Genomic DNA, 21,593 nt, shown 5'->3' with positions numbered 1-21,593 from the left:
CGCGTATGCATTTTGAACTATCTTGATGACTGGCTGTTACTGCTGCAATCAGAGGCTTTGTTATGCCAGCACAGACTTACTGCTTCAGCCATTCTACAGTGTCTGTCTCAGTTCAAACAGGGGAGAACACTTCCACTGAAACTGTTTCAGAGAGCATTGGGATTTATGGCGGCGGCATCTGCCGATGAGACCTCTTCAGTGCTGGCTGAAGCACCGTGTGCCACGACGTGCTTGGCGCCAAGGGCGCATGCGCATCACTATATCCCGCCGCTGTATAGTTGCTTTAGCACCATGGACAGGTCCTGCGTTTTACCAGTGAGATGTCACGCTGGGGCAAGTTGTCACTTAGCGCCTAAAGCTATCGGCTGTATTTCTAGCCTTAAGGATTTCAGTCCGAAATAGCAAACTGTCATGTCCTGGTTCGCTCAGACAATATGACAGTTGTGGCATATATAAACCGCCAAGGTGGAATTCAGGAGACTTCACCCTCAAACTGTATTGAGGATTTGGGAAATATCTGGCAAAGCAGAAATCGATCTATTTGCTTCAGTGGAGAATACCCACTGTCCCCTCTGGTACTTGAAGTCCCAAGTTGTCAGGTGGAAATTGGTGACCACAGATGCTTCCAACACAAGTTGGGGGGCGGTGTGCGATGGACGCCCGACTTTCGGCACCTGGAAAGGTGCGAGGAGGGCATGCCACATCAACCGCTTATTGCTATTGGCTGTAATTCTAGCCTTAAAGGCTTTCAGTCAAAAATAGCGAGCTGTCATGTCGTGGTTTACTCAGACAACATGACAGTTGTGGCATATATAAACCGCCAAATCGGAATTCATTCACCGCCACTGTCGAGACTGACATGTCACCTCCTCCTATGGAGCGAGCATCATCTCTCCCTGAGAATGACATATGTCCTAGGCCGCCTGAATTACGGCGCTGGTCTGCTGTCATGCTAAGGGGTGATACCGGGCGAATGGAGACTTCATCCTCAAACTGTACTGAGGATTTGGGAAATATTCGGTAAAGCAGAAATTGATCTGTTTGCCTCAGTGGAGAATGCCCACTGTCCCCTCTGTTATTGCCCCGCTGGGAAAGGATGCAATGGCACACAAATGGCCGGTGAAACGCAAATATACGTTTCCCCCGGTATGCCTTATTCACTCTGTCATATGCAAAGTTTGAGAAGACAAGGAAACAGTTCTATTCATTGCGCCGAAACGGCCAAACCAGCCATGCTTTCCAGAAATGATGGAGATGCTGTACAGCTCACCATGGGAAATACCACTGAGGATGGATCTCCTCTCAGGTGCGAGGCACAATCTGGCATCCCCCTTGCTATGGAACCTGCATGTGTGGCCCCTGAATGGGAGCACTACACATGCCAGAACGGACGTGTTCAGTCATGAACACCATTTTACAGGCCAGAGCACCGTCCATGAGATGCCTCTACACACTAAAATGGAAGGTGTTCACTGATTGGTGTCTCTTACATGGCAAGGACCCAGTAAACTGCCCCATAAATGAAATTCAAATATTTCTTCAAGAGCGATTAGACACAGGACTCACCCCGTCAATGCTCAAAGTGTATGTGGCAACTATATCTGCGTATCACGCACATGAAGCTGGCGCCTCTATAGGCAAGCATGATTTAATCATAAATTTCCTTAAGGGAGCAAGGCAATTAAACCCGCCTCGGCCGGCTACAGTCCTGACTTGGGACTTAACTTTAGTCCTAAAAGCTCTCACAGGGCCCCTCTTCGAGCCTTTGGACTCTGTTGAATTGCGCATGCTCTCCGTTAAGACCGCACTACTGCTTGCTCTGGCCTCAGTAAAATGGGTCTGTGACCTGCATTCACTATCAGTTCATTTCATGTCTGGAGTTTGGCCCCGGTCTTTCAAGAGCCACTGTCAAACCCAGGAAAGGCTATGTACCCAAGGCCCTAACCATGTCCGTCAAAGCGCAGGTGGTTCACCTTCAGGCCTTCTTCCCTCCTTCATTTAATTTGGATGAGGAACAATCATTGCATTGTTATGCCCTGTGCGGGCACTACATGCATATGTTGAGCATACTTGCCAGTTCAGACTGTCTGATCAGCGCTTTGTATGCTATGGAGGATGCACAAAAGGAATGTCTGTCACCAAGCAAAGGCTCTCTCACTGGATTGTCGATGCAATTACTCTGGCTTATGAGTCGCAGGGTAAGACTTGCCCAATTGGTGTTAAAGCACACTCAACTAGAGGCATGGCCTCCTCATGGGCATGGACGAATGGTGGGTCCTCTCAAAACACATTCGCAAGGTTTTACAACCTAGACGTAATGTCTGTTTTTTCACAAGTCCTCTCTGTTTAGAGTGCTTGCTATTCATTTGCCAAATATATATATACTTATGCCCTTCCCTTTAAGTATGGGCTCCCCATCATTTGCACAACCGCCTGCATTCAGACCGTTATAATTTACCATAAAGTCGTATGCACTTTCATTATAAATAAACTCCCTTCCCAGCTGGGTTCATAAGGAGTTAATTCATACTATATGACTATAGTTCATATATTCATTATGAGTGCTCTCCACCTGGCCAACACGAAGATCATACATTGCGGCATACTCATGTTGGTCGCCGTCCCACAAGACTGCGGCACCATGTTTCCTCTCTGGGTAGTTATGTCGTGTAGTGCGGTGTGATGGGATTCTGTTCCCCATATGCGTAGCTACGCAATGTCAAGTGTACTGAGTCGTAAGGGAATGTCTCGGTTATGTACGTTACCTCAGTTCCCTGAGACGAAGGGAATGAGACATTGTGAACGCTAGCTGCACTACAAGACTCAGAGTTCTTGAGGCACAAGCGATGCGCTCCTTGTTCTCAGTCAGAAATTCTGAGGAAATGGTGTTTGTGCACCTGTTTTTATAGAGGACAGTTTCGAGCCAAAACAGGCGGGGCTCAAACACCATAGCCAATATTAGAATATTGGCGTTATTGTAGGGAGGTTTCAACTAGGTCGTGTATGAAGGTACTCCCCATATGCGTAGCTACGCAATGTTCCTTTTGTCTCAGGGAACCGAGGTTACGTACGTAACCGATCATGTTTCAACACATTAAAAATATATATAGGATATTAAAATGAATATATGTTTATTTTTCCAGCCTGTTGTATTAGTATTTATCACTCCTTATTTGTTTTAGATACAGTTCCTGTATATTGTTATATACACAGGGCAAATATACTATTCATCAAATCTACTTTTATTACGTATGGTATATTAATGGGGATATACTTTATTACAGCTGACAGTTACGTGAGCAAACAAGGTTTGAGCATCAACCATAACAAGATCAAACTGAAATTCACAGCTTTTTAATACATCTGTGTACAAATTTGAAGGCTGTTTATTGGATCAATACAGGTAAACGTCATATCATGCGACTACGCATTACTTTAAGGAGGGCTTATGACCTAGTAGTTAAGTCTTGCCTTATGAGCAGGTAGTGCAACCAAAGTAAGCAATGACTTAGTTACAAGCTAACTAGTAGTTTCTAAGCCCTTAGCGTGAACTTTACGTCCCAACTTACGTGAGATCACATACAGCTGGTGCAAACCTACCAAGTTGATTACAGTCACCTGACATGCGGCAGCCACGAAACATTTTAACTTTTGCAGTGTGTGCCGCAAACAGTCCTGATGAAAATGGAAAAGATGCAATACAATTCTCGCCATTGAGCATTACTAGAAGAGGCGCCTCAGAATGCCACATCCCACACCACCTTTACACGCTACTAGAATGTTTTTAGTTCTATGATCCTGCTCGATTTAAACATGGATCTTATTTGCCTGCACATGACATTTCATCTAATTGTTGGTTTAATAAATATTAACTTTATATCATATGCAAATCTATTACCCTTATTTATTTGAGCGCTTGGATTTTTCAAGCACGACTATTTATCAAAACAGAAAATGTAAAATATTTTTTACTGTGCGACTTGCTGAAAGGCGAGCGCAGAAACAATGAACCTTTCATTTTGTTATTATACTGTTTTTGCTTGCACTTTAAGCAACACATTAATCCTGCAGTAACACAGTAACGTAATGATTGATGTATTGCGGCTCGTGACCACAGATATAGGTAGGGCAGATCTTGCTCTGAGCGCTAGTTTTCTTTCTTCCTCTTTTTTCACGTTATTCAACTCGTTCAGCTCATTCTTCAAACACAAACACGACACAATATGTGATGTCCTTTCATTATTCCAACACAAGGTGGCACTCTAAGAACAGAATGATTTTATTATTATTTTTTTTAACAAGAACAATTTACCATGGAATGTTGATTTGTTGAAGATCAAAATCTAAATAAAATATAGTTTTATAATGTTAAGTGTTATTAAACAACCCCATGAAGAAGAGGAAGAGAAAGCTATGAACAGAAATATCTATCTACATACATAAACAGAACTATATGCCATTTACAGGTTTTCACAGAGCTAACAATAAATACAAAACATGCTTTTAATAATAATAATAACAACAATGTTTTAAATCACAGTAAGTTTCAAGTTGTAAATAGGTTTACAGTAGAAATGTTAGTGATTTAACACCGCTCATCAATGTCGTTTGAGATAACCAATCAAATCAAAGAAGGCGGGACTCACGTTTCGAGAGGAGCAACGCCCAGCTCAAAAGCAAGTAACAAGTTAGTTCAGCAGTCATTGCCATGTACGATGTGAGTAGTGAAACTATATGGCTTTGTTCACACTGCAGGACAAATACGATTTTTTTGAGTGATTGTTCAAACTGTAAGTTATAGTTGGCTAGATCAGATTTTTTCTGTTCAGACTACAGTCGCTTTTGCTATCATGTATACATTGGTTGTCATGGTAACGCAGCAAACTTGCTTATATTCATCATGCACGATATTTTAGCGATGGATATTTTACCATTGATTATGATTTTCACGAGGGCAGCATCCTATGAAGGTATTTTTGGAGCAAAACAACTGAACGCCTGTGACAGTGGAATTTGTAGTTGTAGAGATTAGCCACACATGTATATCAGTAAATCTGAAGTCACAGAAAAAAATGTTTTAAGAGTTGCAAACTTGTAGATTTTTTCTTCTCTTCCACAAACACAACACAACAGTTACACCTTCTCAAATTTTTCATTGCAGGTGCACAAATCCTATTCTACGAATGACAAATTAAGAAACTCATACGCTCACATTTTTGCTACAGTTGCTGCAGTGAATATGGTGCAAAACACATTCACACACCCGCATCAAAAAACGTGAAGTCACGGCCAAATTTTGCTCATCCGCAAATCAGTATGTGAATTCGTCCAATGAGATTTGCACACTTGTAGAATATTTTCTCACAAAAAAAAATTATTTTCTTGGATATTTTTCTAGCACAAACACAAGTACATAACTAAAACTGCTTGAATCTGCTGCTACGAGTCTCAAACAAAGTTTTTTCGCTTGCAAATGACAAGTTTCGCGCGCTCTCCCTTTTGCACCACATACACTATATTGCCAAAAGTATTCGCTCATCTGCCTTTAGACGCATATGAACTTAAGTGACATCCCATTCTTAATCCATAGGGTTTAATATGACGTCGGCCCACCCTTTGCAGCTATAACAGCTTCAACTCTTCTGGGAAGGCTTTCCACAAGGTTTAGGAGTGTGTTTATGGGAATTTTTGACCATTCTTCCAGAAGCGCATTTGTGAGGTCAGACACTGATGTTGGACGAGAAGGCCTGTCTCGCAGTCTTCGCTCTAATTCATCCCAAAGGTGCTCTATCCGGTTGAGGTCAGGACTCTGTGCAGGCCAGTCAAGTTCTTCCACACCAAACTCGCTCATCCATGTCTTTATGGACCTTGCTTTGTGCACTGGTGCGCAGTCATGTTGGAACAGGAAGGGGCCATCCCCAAACTGTTCCCACAAAGTTGGGAGCATGGAATTGTCCAAAATCTCTTGGTATGCTGAAGCATTCAGAGTTCCTTTCACTGGAACTAAGGGGCCAAGCCCAGCTCCTGAAAAACAACCCCACACCATAATCCCCCTCCACCAAACTTCACAGTTGGCACAATGCAGTCAGACAAGTACCGTTCTCCTGGCAACCGCCAAACCCAGACTCGTCCATCAGATTGCCAGATGGAGAAGCGTGATTCGTCACTCCAGAGAACGCGTCTCCACTGCTCTAGAGTCCAGTGGTGGCGTGCTTTACACCACTGCATCCGACGCTTTGCATTGCACTTGGTGATGTATGGCTTGGATGCAGCTGCTCGGCCATGGAAACCCATTCCATGAAGCTCTCTACGCACTGTTCTTGAGCTAATCTGAAGGCCACATGAACTTTGGAGGTCTGTAGCGATTGACTCTGCAGAAAGTTGGCGACCTCTGCGCACTATGCGCCTCAGCATCCGCTGACCCCGCTCTGTCATTTTACGTGGCCTACCACTTCGTGGCTGAGTTGCTGTCATTCCCAATCGCTTCCACTTTGTTATAATACCACTGACAGTTGACTGTGGAATATTTAGTAGCGAGGAAATTTCACGACTGGACTTGTTGCACAGGTGGCATCCTATCACAGTACCATGCTGGAATTCACTGAGCTCCTGAGAGCGGCCCATTCTTTCACAAATGTTTGTAGAAGCAGTCTGCATGCCTAGGTGCTTCATTTTATACACCTGTGGCCATGGAAGTGATTGGAACACCTGAATTAAATTATTTGGATGGGTGAGCGAATACTTTTGGCAATATAGTGTATCTATGTAAAATATGGAGCAAAATTGATTTGTGCATCTGTAGAGGCAGCGGCGGGCACTGTTCAGAGATCAGATAATTTTGACCAATCAGAAGAGCAAGTTATACCAGTAAAGGTAAGTTTTTTCTATCTTTTTCTGAAATCACTCACCATAATACATTTGTTTATAGTTTAAATACTCGCGCTGGTCAGCTACGGTTGGTAATCAGTGTTTCTTAGTTAGATTAGCCTTTCTTGTTTCACGAAAGGTAAACTAACGCTAGACTACCTGCACTGTTAAATTTGCTATTCAGTCGTCTCATATTAAATGATACCCTCATATTAAACGATTTATTCCTTATATTCTCTTCTGCTTTACCTTCTAGAAAAATGACACAACAGGGTGGGTCTTCGCAGGTGAGTATCATATCATAAGTATGCACCTAATGTAAGATTAACCATATGATAATTTACCATGGTCTGAAAACCATGGTAAATTATGTTTTTTTTTTTGTTGTTGTTGTTTTTTCCATTTTGTTTGTTTTGTTTGTTTTTGGTGGACAGTATTTTTTATAGGAATAAATTTGCACCATATTCACTGCAGTAACTAGCAAAAATGTGAGCGTATGAGTTTCTTAATTTGTCATTCGTAGAATAGGATTTGTGCACCTGCAATGAAGAATTTGAGAAGGTGTAACTGTTGTGTTGTGTGTGTGGAAGAGAAAAAAAAAATATCTACAAGTTTGCAACTCTTAAAAAAATTGTTTCTGTGACTTCAAATTTACTGATATACATGTGTGGCTAATCTCTACAACTACAAATTCCACTGTCACAGGTGCCCAGTTGTTTTGCTCCAAAAATACCTTCATAGTATAGTTTCTGTAGTGAATGACAGGTTTTGTTCATTTTTCTAAATACAGCTTGCTTGCCGTTTTGGTCAAATTCATTTATGTATATCAGCAACCATTCTATGCATGTTGTACATTACACCGTGAAAATAGCTTATATTTGACCAAAATTGTATTATCGTCAGCAAGCTAACTGAGTAATATGTATTATGGTGTCAAAATAAAATTCCTCAGTAAATATGTATGAATGAACCTGGCGTCGTCCATGTTTCCTGTTCTTTCCGACTACAAAGCATGTGAACGCGACATACTCGTAATTACTACTTAAGAAGTGGGAAGTAGGATAATTCCGATAGCACATGAAGGCAGCATTAGTTCAGGGAGTGAAACCCCTCTTCCGGCTGGATGCAATAGTTGTGTTCAGTCTGGTGCGTTATCTCTCTGTCAGTTCTGCTCATCTGCGCTGAGTAAAGCTGCGATGGCTCTCCAGACTAAAGCTCTTGTCAGTGCAAAGTGGCTCACAAAGTTGCTCCAGAGCAGAGCTGCGGCTCACCTGCGCGTTCTGGACGCGTCATGGTACCTGCCGAAACTTCTGCGGAACGCCGAGCCGGACTTCAAAAATAGACACGTTCCCGGAGCTGCGTTCATTGACATGGACCGGTGCAGAGACCACATGCTCCCTCCGGTCAGCACCTTCTCAGAATACGTCGGGAGTTTGGGCATCTCCAATGATTCTCATATGGTCGTGTATGACGCCAGCGAGCACGGCGCGTTTTCCTCGTCACGAGTGTGGTGGATATTCCGGGTGTTCGGTCACCGCTCGGTGTCGGTCCTGAACGGGGGGGGGGGGGGGGTTGAAACACTGGGTCGCAGAGGGTTTTCAGGTCACAGATGAGGACAAGAGACCAGAACCGGCAGAGTACAGCGCGTCTCTGAAGCGATCGTGGGTCAAAACATACCAGGACATTCTGGACAATCTGGACACGAAGACATTTCAGGTTGTGGACACGCGTCCAGCTGGTCGATTCAGAGGAGTCGATCCAGAGACAGCAAGTCGCATTTCCATCAAACTTTTAAAGGGATAGTTAACCCCAAAATGAAAATGCTATCATCTTTTAGTCACCCTCATGCCATCCCAGATGTGTAACACTTTATTTCTTCTACATAACACAAATTAAGATCTTTAGAAGAATATATCAGCTCTGTAGGTTACTACAATGCAAGTGAATGGTGACCAGAACTTTGGAGCTCCAAAAAGCACATAAAGGCAGTATAAAATTAACCCATACAACTCTAGTGGTTGAATCCATGTCTTCAGAAGCGATATGATAGATGTGGAGAGAAACAGAGCAATATTTAAGTCCTTTTTTTTTTTTACTATAAATTTTCCTCCCTGCCCAGTAGGTGGCGATATGCACAAAGAATGTGAATCGCCAAAAACAAAAGAAGAATGTGAAAGTGGAGATTTATAGTAAAAAAAAAAGGACTTTAAATATTGATCTGTTTCTCACACACACCTTTCATATTACTTCTAAAGACATTAAATATTGTATGGACGTATGGACTTTTATGCTGTCTTTATGTTCTTTTTTGAGCTTCAAAGTTTTGGTCACCATTCACTTGCATTGTATGGATCTACAGAGCCGAAATATTCTTCTAAAAAATGTAATTTGTGTTCTGCAGAAGAAAGAAAATCATACACATCTGGGATGGCGTGAGGGTGACTAAATGATGATAGCATTTTCATTTTAGTGTTAACTATCCCTTTAAATTACTGATATCGCAACAATAATGAGTGCTTATGAACTGTTATGGTGACTTTTTTTTAAAGTCTTGACTAAACTAGCTATTTTACCAGTGTTACTGGTAAAATTATTCTAAAACAAAACAATCTGTAAAACAGCAAAAATGTAAGATATAAAATGATCACACAATTGTTTTGGATAGGTTTTGCACATATGTGACAACTCGCATTATAATATTTATGAAAAATACTCTTGTCTTGAGAACAGTTCAAATTTTCAGTTAAAGTCTACCTTCATTATATTGTTGACTTTTGTCTTAATGACAGATTTTGTTAACTTTTTTAACCAAAGGCATATTGGAATTTTAGTTTGGAGGAGAGAACTGACTAAACTTATCCTGACTTAAAGGAATATTCAATACAAGTTAAGCTCAATCGACATCATTTGTGGCATAATGTTGATTATCTCAAAAATGTATTTCGACTCGTCCGTACTTTTCTTTAAAAAAGCAAAAATGAAGGTTCCAGTGAGTCACTTACAATGCACTTACATTGAGGGGTTGTGAGCGACTGGCTCTGCACTCTTTGATAGTTTTTTTATTATTTTCATGTTTAATTCGGTGAGATTTGATACACCCAGTTACATATTTGCTCTTTGAGGTAAACATGGCGAAGTCAAAATCCTCAGACTCTGGAGACATTAAAAGACACTTACAGTACGTACTCTAGCTGAAACCTCTGGTGGGCCTGTGGACCGGGGATTCAATTTGGATGGCACCTTGGGAGAAGAAATTCAGCGTCAACTGTCCAACATCTCAGTGGTGCTGACGAAGGTTGTTGCTGACTTGGAGGATCTCGCTGTAATACGTCAATCGATTACGGTGATGGAAACAAAATTCTCTGAGTTGGTCACGAGTGGCAGAAGTTGAAAGACGTATCGATTATCTTGAATCATCGGAAAGGGAATTATCCGCTAATCCGCCCGCGTCAAAAACAGATTTGGAATCCATTTTGGAAAAATTGGAAGATCTTGAAAATAGGAATCGAAGGAACAATACACGAATTGTTGGAATTCCCGAGCATGAAGAGGGCATAGATATGGTGAAATTCCTGGATGAGCTGTTCCCGAGTCTGCTCGACATAACAGGCCATAAACTGGAAATCAAGCGAGCTCACAGAGTCCCGGCTCACAGATCTGCTGAGGGAGACAGGCACAGATCAATTCTGGCCAAATTTCTGAGATCATCCGATAAAGATCTTGTGTTACGCGAGACGAGAAGCAAAGGAAAGCTTTCTTGGAAGAATCACAATATTTTCTTGTTCCCGGACTTTGCGAATTTGACAAGAGTGAAACGCGATCGGTTCAAGGAAGTAAAAAACTCTTACATCAACGGAAGATCGCTTTTGCACTGATGTTTCCGGCCAGACTGAGAATAGAAACGAAGGATGGTTGCAGGGTATTTACGTGCCCGAAGCAAGCACTGTCTTTTATAAAAACAATGGGTGAGTAAGCCATTTGGGGTTTTTCATGTAGCTCCAGAGTGGATTAACTCGCTGTACTTACTCTGGCTGTCTAAGGAAGCTGGGCGCCATTTTTGTTTCTTTTTGCGCTGGCTCCGTCTAGCGGATGGAGTTTGTTTTGTGGAATGACTCCTTCAAGAAACTTTTACATGGACGGATGATCGCTTTTACAATGAAGTTCCCAGCCAGATTGAGAATGGATACTAAGAACGACTGCAAAATATCTTCATGCCTACACAAGGATGTCTTTTATAAAGTTGACGGACTAAGTCATGGCGTATTTTTTTTATGCAGCCTCCGAGTGAACTTGACTTGCTCAATACACACTTGGCCATTCGAGAAATCGAGGCGCCTGTTCTGTTTTTTCGTGCTGGTTCTGCCTAGCGGTTGGAGCTTGTTTTGTTGAATAACACTCCTCCGGGACAGTTGTGGTTGATTCTGTTCGTTCTTTGTGCTTATGCCTCCTGTTGGCTGGAGTTAGTTTTTGTGGAATATTTTTTAAGGGACATTAGAATGATTTCGTCATCTGCTGTACTCATAACAGCCGGCTCACTGAACAATTGTTTGTCTGTCCGAGGAAACTGAACGGCTTTATATCAGCTGGAATTTGTTTTGTGGAGGAAAACACCGAGTCAATTCTGTGAATGAATCTATATGTTCTTTGTGTTTATTCTGCCTATTGGCTGGGGTCTGTTTTACAAAGTATTTTCTGTTATGTAATTTTGCCTTACAAAATTTGTGCAGAAGCACTGGCTAGAGCAATCCGATGGCAAAGTTGTCGCAGGGGCTCTCGTAGGCGTACATGGACTGTTTGAGTTTAGAGGGATTGACACCGGTTGGGGCTGTCGTGCGCAGGGTTAATGCGCACATTTTTCTTTTTTCTGTTTGTTTGGTTCGGGGGGGAGTTTGATTGTTGCAATAATGTTGGAATGTGGTCTGTATAATCTTGTTTTTGACACAAGATTTATTTTTTCTATTATATCAAATGTTAAATGTTAATATGAGGGAATTATCTCTCTCCACGTGGAATGTGAATGGGTTGGGGCACCCTATTAGAAAGAAGGAAGGTTATTTCTTTTCTTAAACGTAAGAAATATGATATAGTGTTTCTTCAAAAATGCACCTTTCCCAGCAGGAAGCTGAAAAATTTGGGAAGATATGGGGTGGACATATTTTCTTTAGTGCTGGCTAAAGAATGAGCAGGGGGGTCATTACATTGATAAGTAAACATCTACAATTCAAATTTCTCAAACAGATCAAAGATAAATCAGGAAGAGTCATTATTGTTTTAGCAGAAATTCAGGGGCAAAGTTTGATTTTGGCTAAAATTTACACACCTAACACTGACGATCAGAGCTTTTTTATAGATCTTGAAGGGATGTTGCAAGCCGCTGGCACCCCTCATGATATAATATTGGGAGGAGATTTTAATCTATTGATGGATGCAGTCCTTGATCATAGTGAAGCAAAAGTGTGTAAGCCCAACTAGAGCAACAGTGACACTTAACAGGAGGTGCAAAAATCTTGGTCTTGCAGATATTTGGAGACTTTTGAACCCATCTGGTAGAGACAATACATTTTTTTCATCAGTCCATAAGATTTATTCTAGAATAGATTTTTTTTTATATATCTAAGTCCCTCATTTCATCTGTGGTTGACTGCCCAATTGGAAACATCTTAGTCTCAGATCACGCCCTGGTGAGTTTAGAGGTGTTGCCACATACGGAGAAAAAGAAATCATATAGTTGGCACTTTAATGTATCCCTTTTGCAAAATCCTGATTTCCAACAAATGTTAAAGACTGAAATCAGTGTTTATATGGAGACCAACTGGTCCTCAGTATCCTCTGTGGGCGTGGCTTGGGAGGCACTTAAGGCGGTTCTTAGGGGTCGGATCATACACTATGCCTCATTCATCAAAAAATCCAAAGCACGAGAACTCGTGGAGTTGGAAGGGAATATTAAAAGTGCAGAGGCAGAGCTGAAGCGCAGAATGTCATCTGATGGCCTCAGAGAATTGACATGATTGAAATACAGTTATAATACTATTTTGTCGCGGAAAGTGGAGTTTTGGTTATTCAGGGTTAGACAGTCATATTTTGAGTCAGGGGACAAAGCAGGGAAGCTTCTGGCTAGATATATAAAACAGAGAGAGTCTTTTTCTACCATTCCCTCAGTGAAATCTGCTGGGGGTGAAATTTTTACCTCGGCCATTGATATTAATAATGCCTTTAAAGAATTCTATCTTGATCTTTATAGTTCCACGTCTTCGTCTACTAATGAAGATATTAGAAACTTTGTGGAACCATTAGAACTTCCTAAATTGACAACTGAGCAAAAAAACTCTCTTGATTTTGAGAGAAACTTGGAGGAGATTGACGAGGTAATTAAGGCCCTGCCTACTGGCAAGGCTCCAGGGCCAGATGGTTTTACCACTGAATTTTTCAGATCTTATGCTACAGAATTGGCTCCACTTTTGTTAGAAGTTTATACAAAATCATTAAAGAATGGAAAGCTTCCGCCAACCATAACACAAGCCCGGATCAGTCTGATCCTTAAAAAGGACAAAGATCCAAGTGAGTGTAAAAGTTACCATCCAATTTCCCTGATCCAGCTAGATGTACAAATTTTATAAAACATTTTGGCTAACCGGTTAAGTAAAGTTATGACATCTCTTATACATATAGATCAGGTGGGGTTTATTTGGGGCCGCAGCTCTTCTGATAACATCAGGCGTCTCATCAATATCATGTGGTCAGTAGCGAATATAGCAGTGGTACAAACAAATGGATTAATTTCAGATTATTTTACTCTGAATAGGGGCACTCGGCAGAGTTGCCCTCTTTCCCCATTATTGTTCTGTCTTGTCCTGGAAACATTAGCAGCCACGATAAGAAAGGAGGATGATTTTCCAGGTGTGGTGGCGGGAGGTATGGTGCATAAGCTTTTGCTTTAAGCAGATGATATTTTATTATTTGTCTCTGACCCAGCTAGATCTATGCCTTGCCTCCAAAGAATTATTAATTCCTTTTCCAAGCTCTCAGGATACAAAGTCAATTGGTCTAAATCTGAAGCTTTAGCTCTGACAGTGTACTGCCCAGTAATGGCCTTCCAGCCGGGCACCTTCCATTGGCCCAAACAGGGCATTAAGTATTTGGGTATTTTATTCCCAGTAAATTTGCCTGATTTAGTTAGAGTTAATTTTGACCCTTTAATTAAAAGATTTTCGAGCGATGTGGTCAGATGGGCTTCATTACATTTATCGATGATTGGGAAGGTTAATGTTATTAAAATGAACTGTATTCCAAAATTCAACTACCTGCTACAGTCACTCCCTATAGATGTCTCAGGCATTTGGCTCATTGGTCGCTTCCACCTGAAAGAGCCCCTCCCTAGTTTTCTATAGAACAGGAAGTCCTAGCCCCTATAAGAGTGGCCAGAGTATTTAATTCGGACATTTATTTAAATGTTGCCTCGAGCATATGGCTTAACCCAAAATTATGTATCAACAAGTCCCCTTTCTGTTGGTCAGAGTGGATTGTGAGGGGGGGTTGCTATACTCAGTGACCTGTATGAGAGTGAAGTGTTGAGATCTTTTGAGAATTTGGGTCATCATTTTGGGATTCCCAGATCTCAGTTTTATAGGTATTTACAACTGCGCCACCTGCTCTGTACTGTTTTTGGGAGTAGCACGTACCCCCCTAAAATGGCAGATACTTTGGGTGAGGTGATTACTGCTTTTGGGAAAGGTCATGAGGCATCAGTGTATTACTCCCTGTTGATTCAGAGTCTGGGGGATGGAGCTTTAACTTCTATTAAGAGATTATGCGAGAAAGATTTGAACTTTGTATTGGAGGATGGAGTGTGGACTAAGATTCTGAAAAATGTCAAGTCTGCATCTGGAGATGCAAGGGTTCGCCTTATGCAATTTAAGATTTTACAAATATTTTATTGAACCCCCTCTAGATTATATAGGCTTGGTCTTAAAGACACACCCACCTGCTGGTGATGCCAATCAGAAGTTGGATACACAACCCATGTTTTTTGGGGATGCGTTAAATCCAAGATTTTTGGTTAAAGGTTCAGAATTATTTGTGTGACATTCTGGGCACTCAAATTCTACTTTGCCCAGACTTTGCATTTTAGGCAATGGGAAAGTTATAAATTTGGGGGACAAATATATAAAAAATTAGGTTCTGACTGGCGTGATGATTGGCAGACAAATTATTTTAAGGGGTTGGAAGTCAGACGGAGCGCCACCATTTCCGGAATGGTGTGCGGAGATGGGGAGGGTGACGGTTTTTGAGAAGATGATAGATGGAAGGCTGGGGCTGGAGGACTTATTTTTCAGGAAGTGGGGTAGGTATCTGGCAGTTTTGGGGGACTCTAGGGGAAGGGATGAGGAGAGAGATGTTTAGTTTAATTATGCATGTTTATTATATATTTTATTTTTTATTTATTTTTATTTATTTATTTTTTATTTTATTGTTTGTGTGTGTGTATTATTTTATGTGACCACAGGGGTGTTCTTTGGGGTAGGGTGGGGTTGGTGTTTGGGGAGGGATATTAATGAGGGTTAAAAGTTAAATGTTGATTCGGTGTGTATATATTGTGTTTTTCTCTGTTGTGTTTTTTCTTCTTTGAATAAATAAAAAATTGTAATTACAAAAAAAAAAAAAAAAAAAAAAAAAGCACATTTTTCTGTTAAAACTTGTGTATTATTTGAATGTAAAGTTGTTTAAAACATTGTTTTTGCAGCAGACTACTGTTCTAGGTGGATGAACATCTAGTTATTTGTCACCGATGTTACGTCATCATGGAAACAAAGTTGTAAAATTGGATATAACGTTACACAGAAAAGGTTACTTAGCGATTTTATCACACTAAAATCATGTTAACACATATTATTGTCTTGTGGCTATACTTTTGAAACAGTGAGTATTTTAATGTTTATGGATTGGCCCAATTGAATTCCATTGTAAGTGCCTCACTGGAACAGATTTTTGCTTTATTAAAGATATGGAGGAACGAGTCGAAATTAATTTTAACTTGCATTACAGATAGAATATTCATTCAAGACAGTTTTGAACTTTGTTTGAAACAAACATATAAATCACACATTAGTGTAATTAGACTTTTGACTCAAAACCTTGTGTGACAACTAGTCCCGGTCCTATATGACTGCATTTGAGAATAAAAAAAGTCACATTAGACATCATCTGGACTTCTCATTTGTTGGAGTGAATGTTGTTGTGTTTTAGACACTGAGTTTGGTCACATCCCCGGCTCCATCAACATGCCTTTCACCTCATTCCTCACTCCTGCTGGACTTCTGTTTCCTCCAGACCATCTGAGGGCGTTGTTTAAGACTGAAAGCATTGATCTACAGCGGCCACTGTGCATGGCCTGCTGCTCAGGAGTTACTGCATGCCACGTGGCCCTGGCGGCCCATGAGTGTGGTCACACAGACGTTAGCGTGTACAACAGCGCTTGGTGTGAGTGGTACACGAGAGCCGTACCCGAGCATGTGATCTCTGAGGGCCACAGGAAAAATCTGTGATGGATCTGGAGAATCCTCCTGTATGTGTTTGCAGAGACATGGCTTCCATTCTACACTACTGGGCACTTAAATTTTCAGTCAACATCACTGAACGCTAGAGTTCAGTATGATAGTTGCCACGACACAAACACTTCATCAGAGACCAAGCCAATGTTCTGCTCAGATCTTATCCAGACCTTTTCCTGTGCTAACACTAAGCCACATATCACAAATGTATATTTGTAACCAAGCATTTTTTTTTTCTAGGGCTCTCCTACCATTAAACGACTAATTCAAATTACTCTATGAATCGCATTCTAATTCAGTCCTATTACAATTTGTTTGTTCACATGGTACTTATTTCCACAACTTTCATGTGTCAGGGAATCGAGATAAAAGTCATTTGGTGTCATTTTGTCTGTCACCCCTCCATTCTTATTCAGTGAGTGTGACAGATCTCAGTCAGAAGAGGGCAAGAATTCTTTTGAGAACTGAGAGTCTCAACCAGCCTGAGAGGGGTTTAAAAGGAATATTCAAGCTTCACTACAAGTTAAGCTCAATTGACAGCATTTGTGGCATAATGCAAAAAATATAATTTCGACTCGTTCCTCCTTTTCTTAAAAAAAAAAAAAAAAACAATAATCTGGGTTACAGTGAGGCACTTACAGTGGAAGTGAATGGGGCCAATTTTTTGAGGGTTTAAAGGCAGAAATGTGAAGCTTATAATTTTATAAAAGCACACAATAATTTTTCTGTTAAAACTTGTTTATTATTTGAGCTGATAAATAAACATCAAATAAATATGCTTTACAATGTCACCCTTCATTCCAGCCCACATAAGAATATTATTAATTCAGTTTATGAGAATATTTAGCCAAAAACCACTCCGTTCACAGCGATCTCCCATTCATTCCAATGGGGAGTTCTGCAGAGCTTGTCAGAACGAGCAACCATAACAAAGGGGGGCAGAGCTTAGCGATAAGTCAATTGTCTTCCAGGTTTTTCAGACTACAACGTGAACAGCTCTATGATGTAACTGGATAAAAGTTCAGATTCTGAGACTAACAGTGGATATTGCTGATGCACACACTGAGGAACATCAGATGCATCTCAATTATATAATTGTCTCATTCTGAGATTGTGCATTTGATACTTTCATCATTTTTATTTATTCAGGACAGCTGAGTTTATTTGACTGTAGTGCTTTAATGTCACAGTCGATTCCCTGACCAAGGTTTATGTTTGTCTTACTTCACAAACACAGAGGAACACAGTGAATAGGGCTGTTTCTAGAAATAAGCGGTAAAAGAGGCCGCTAGGGTCCCCGAGCCACCAGGGGGACCCGCAAAGCAAGATAATTTTGTTTTGTTTTTCTAAATATACTAAAAGCTGAGAGTAAGACTCAGGCAGCTTTTATGGCTCAATGAGGCAGTTATATGGGGGCCCCTTGTGGCTCGAGAGAGAAGGGAGAATGGAACTGCAAGGAGGGAGTTGTAGCTAGATGTGCCACGCTCACAGAGTTTTTCCACATCATGAAGTGCACCTACAAGTTGGGTGACAAAATAAAAAGAAAGAGGAGAAACACAGCCAGACCACTGGTAAGAAATGAATATGAGACAGCTACCTGGCTAGAGGGTGTTTGTTCGTTGTCATGCATTAAATTTCAACAATTAGTTAGCTAAAGTTTTTGCAGAAGTAGAATTTTGCTTAGAAATGGACCTCATTGTGAACATACCGCAGATCTCTCCAGAGCAGAATGATGTTGATAATGTTTATTCTAAAGACAATCATTCTCCACATCATGTTGTGTGTTTGAACCCTGACCTTTGATCCTCACATGAGAAAGGAATCCATTATTAATTTGAAAATAAAATTGTAAATTAAAAAATCGCATTCATTATAAATTGACAAATAAATAGTCGTGAAATAATTTTCATTTAATGTTTGAAATGTATTTAAATATAACAAGCAATTAATAAACAATTTAAAAATAAAACTTAAAAAAGTGTATTTGTATAAAAGCATTTGCTTAATGTGATTCTTTATGCGCATCATCTTTTATTATTTCATTAATCAACAGATTTCTTTTGTAGACAACTAGAAATTGTGCCCATGCACTTTATAAAACTAGAATTTAATTTTTGAAGTATTTTGAAGTGTATGAGTTGCAGCAGATAGTGAGGTAAAATTAGCCAAATAGTGTCCAGCACACGTGAACTCCTCATGAAGCTGCTCATATGAAGAGAATGTTCAGAGTGTGAAGAAGCTCAAATATAGATTTGATTTGTTTCATATTTTTCATGCAATTCTCATACTTTCTTTTGTGTTTTCATAGTTTTGATGACTTTACTATTACTCTAAAATGTGTTAGAAAAAATTACAAGTAGTTTTTGTGTCTACTTTATTTAATTGTTACATTATATTAATTAATGCTGTGATGGTTGAACAGTAGCTCTTTTCACTTTGTTCCGAGCTCTCAGCGTTGGAAAGTCAGTTTGTTTGTTTAGTGTATTATCTTGTGCAGCACTGACATGTGTGACCCTCTAAGAGATTATTGTCCGACCCCACCCCACTCAAACACACACACAGAGATACACACACTAACATTATGAGGTGTTTTAAAGGAATAGTCTGGGTTCAATACAAGTTGAGCTCAATCAACAGCATTTGTGGTGTAATTTTGATTACCACAAAAATGTATTTCTAATCGTTCCTCCTTTTATAAAAATAAAAAAAGTCTGGGTTACAGTGAGACATTTACAATGGAAGTGAATGGGGCCAATTTTTGGATTAAAGGCAGAAATGTGAAGCTTATAATTTTATGAAAGCACTTACATTAATTTTTCTGTTAAAACTTGTGTATTATTTCAGCTGTAAAGTTGTTTAAATTGTAATTTTTAAAGTCATTTTAGGGTTTGTTGACATTACATTGTAAAATGTACTATAACTTTACACAGAAAAGTTTAGTAAGTGATTTTATCACAGTAAAAACATGTTAACAAATTGTTTATGTCTTGTGCTTATACTTTTTAAATGGTGAGTATTTTAACCTTTACGGCTTGACCCATTCACTTGGGGCTAAATGTGTCGCTCCGCCCATAACTTACTCTCATTGGCTCGGTCATCTTTTATAGGTGTACATTATACGAAATGCATTTTAAAATAGTTCAGCCTGATAATTTTGATTATAGTGCTGTGGCTCGTCAGTGATATGAAATTGTGTTGTACCTCAGTTATTTGCAAACAAATGCAGGAGTCAGACTGAGCATGCAGCATGTTGTTGTTTTAGTCTTGTTGAAAACATGAGCGGAGGGCAAAATTACTAATCCTACTATGGCGAAGATTCAACTCTAGTATTAATGCGGTCATAGTCAGTGTTAAAATTATTTAGCAAGATACTTTTGATTTTAGTGCTATATCTCATAAGTGATATGACTTTGTGTTGTACCTCACGTGTCATTTCAAACAAATTTAGCAGGACTGAGTCGCATGGAATGATGAACAAAAGTGTTGATGTGTCTGCTGTCATTCAAATCTGTAATTCAAAAAGTTGCAATTTCACAAAGCCTTCATTATAACGCATGGTTAGAGAAATTAATAAATGATCAATAAAATGTTATATATATATATATATATATATATATATATATATATATATATATATATATATATATATATATATATATATATATCACCATTGAGTGAAAATGAAAAAAGTGTATTAGAATTGTTGTAATATAAACATTTTAATATATATGACACACACACACACAACTGTTATTGCATTGTTATTAGTTCTGATGCAAATGCACCCGACATATGGGTTATGAAAACCAACAGCACCATCTTCTGTAAATTAACTGTAAATTACACTCCTATTCTCACAAAAGTTTTAAAGACATAATGATTCTTTTTTTTTTTTTTTTTTTTTTTTCAATTTTCAAAACTACAATGGCGGACTACAGGACTGTGTTTGTGCTGCTCAAGATTGAGTTTATTGTATCACTACTACGACCAGCGATCGCCATCTTCATTGTTTGTATTCACCGCTCTGTGGAAGAATGCTTATGTGCTCAGGTGCGTAGTGTTTCTTTACAAAGTGACATCGCCAACTACTGGCCTGGCATGCATAATACAGCGTTTTTAGTTGTTTTCGTGGATCCGTGTGAACGGGGATAATTTTGACAATGTTGTTGTCAGTACACAAAACTTTTCAAAAACGCAAAGGAAAAACTTTTCCATTTTTAGTACATCGTTGTTGTGTAAACGTACCCTCAGATGCCTGGTCTGAGACTGTCAATCTGCGCATCTTATCACGTGGATTGTTGAGCGTGTTACAGCGGAGATGTAGCACATGTGGAGGCCCATGCTATTCTCTGCGGCATCCATGCACAACTCACCACCTGCCCCACTGAGAGCAAGAACCACACATTATGGTGACCAGGAGGAGGTTACCCCATGTGACTCTACCCTCCCTAGCAACCGGGCCAATTTGGTTGCTTAGGAGACCTGGCTGGAGTCACTCAGCACCCCTGGGATTCGAACTCGTGAGTCCAGGGATGGTAGTCAGTGGCAATACTCACTGAGCTATCCAGGCACCCCCCCCCCCCCCCAACATAATGATTCTTAGTATAAATGTGTTTTCAAATATCATAATATTTGTGGACAGAATACAAATACACGTTGTTCATTCGTTCTTTCGTTCGTTCATTCATTCGTTCATTCGATCGTTCATTCATTCATAAGGCATGTGCTTGTATGCAATTGGCTGTTCTCGAAAAACTAGAGCAGTTATGCATGCACTTTTACTCTCCCGGTTTCTGCCATAACAGCTCATCATCATGAGTGATTATTTTGCCTAATTAATAATAGATTCATTCATTGACCAAGTTTGCTTTATGAACGCCAACCTTATCTGCTCGATCTATTGATTACACTGCATTTTGGGAATTTAGTCTTTTTAATTTATGCCCTCAACAATAGTAAACAAGAGGCTGATGAATTGATGAAAATTGCTATTCCATTCTTAAGATAGTTGCGGTGCTTTCGCTTGTATTCTATGTTGATTCATATTCATTTATTTGAAGGGTGGTAAACGATTATCTCTCATCCTCGCTCCAAAAATGTGTGCTCCGTTATCTCGTCAAAAATTACTTTCTAATTGACATGCACACAGAAACCATCGGCATTTAATGAATAGTTTGT

General features: G+C 39.9%; 1 protein-coding gene and 1 pseudogene across 1 annotated transcript in view; one reads left to right on the top strand and one right to left on the bottom strand.

Moving 5' to 3' along the window:
* The window catches only part of LOC127449037 (uncharacterized), a 254,002-nt gene that overhangs the window by 147,232 nt on the left and 85,177 nt on the right, over positions 1-21,593 (bottom strand). The gene's annotated exons all lie outside the window — the stretch shown is intronic.
* On the top strand, positions 8,064-16,409 carry LOC127449030 (3-mercaptopyruvate sulfurtransferase-like; annotated as a pseudogene).

This window comes from Myxocyprinus asiaticus, chromosome 12 (genome assembly GCF_019703515.2).
Source record: "Myxocyprinus asiaticus isolate MX2 ecotype Aquarium Trade chromosome 12, UBuf_Myxa_2, whole genome shotgun sequence".
Classification (NCBI taxonomy): Eukaryota; Metazoa; Chordata; class Actinopteri; order Cypriniformes; family Catostomidae; genus Myxocyprinus; species Myxocyprinus asiaticus.
The sequence above is the reverse complement of the archived record's forward strand: the minus strand, read 5'-3'. Positions and strand labels throughout refer to the sequence as shown.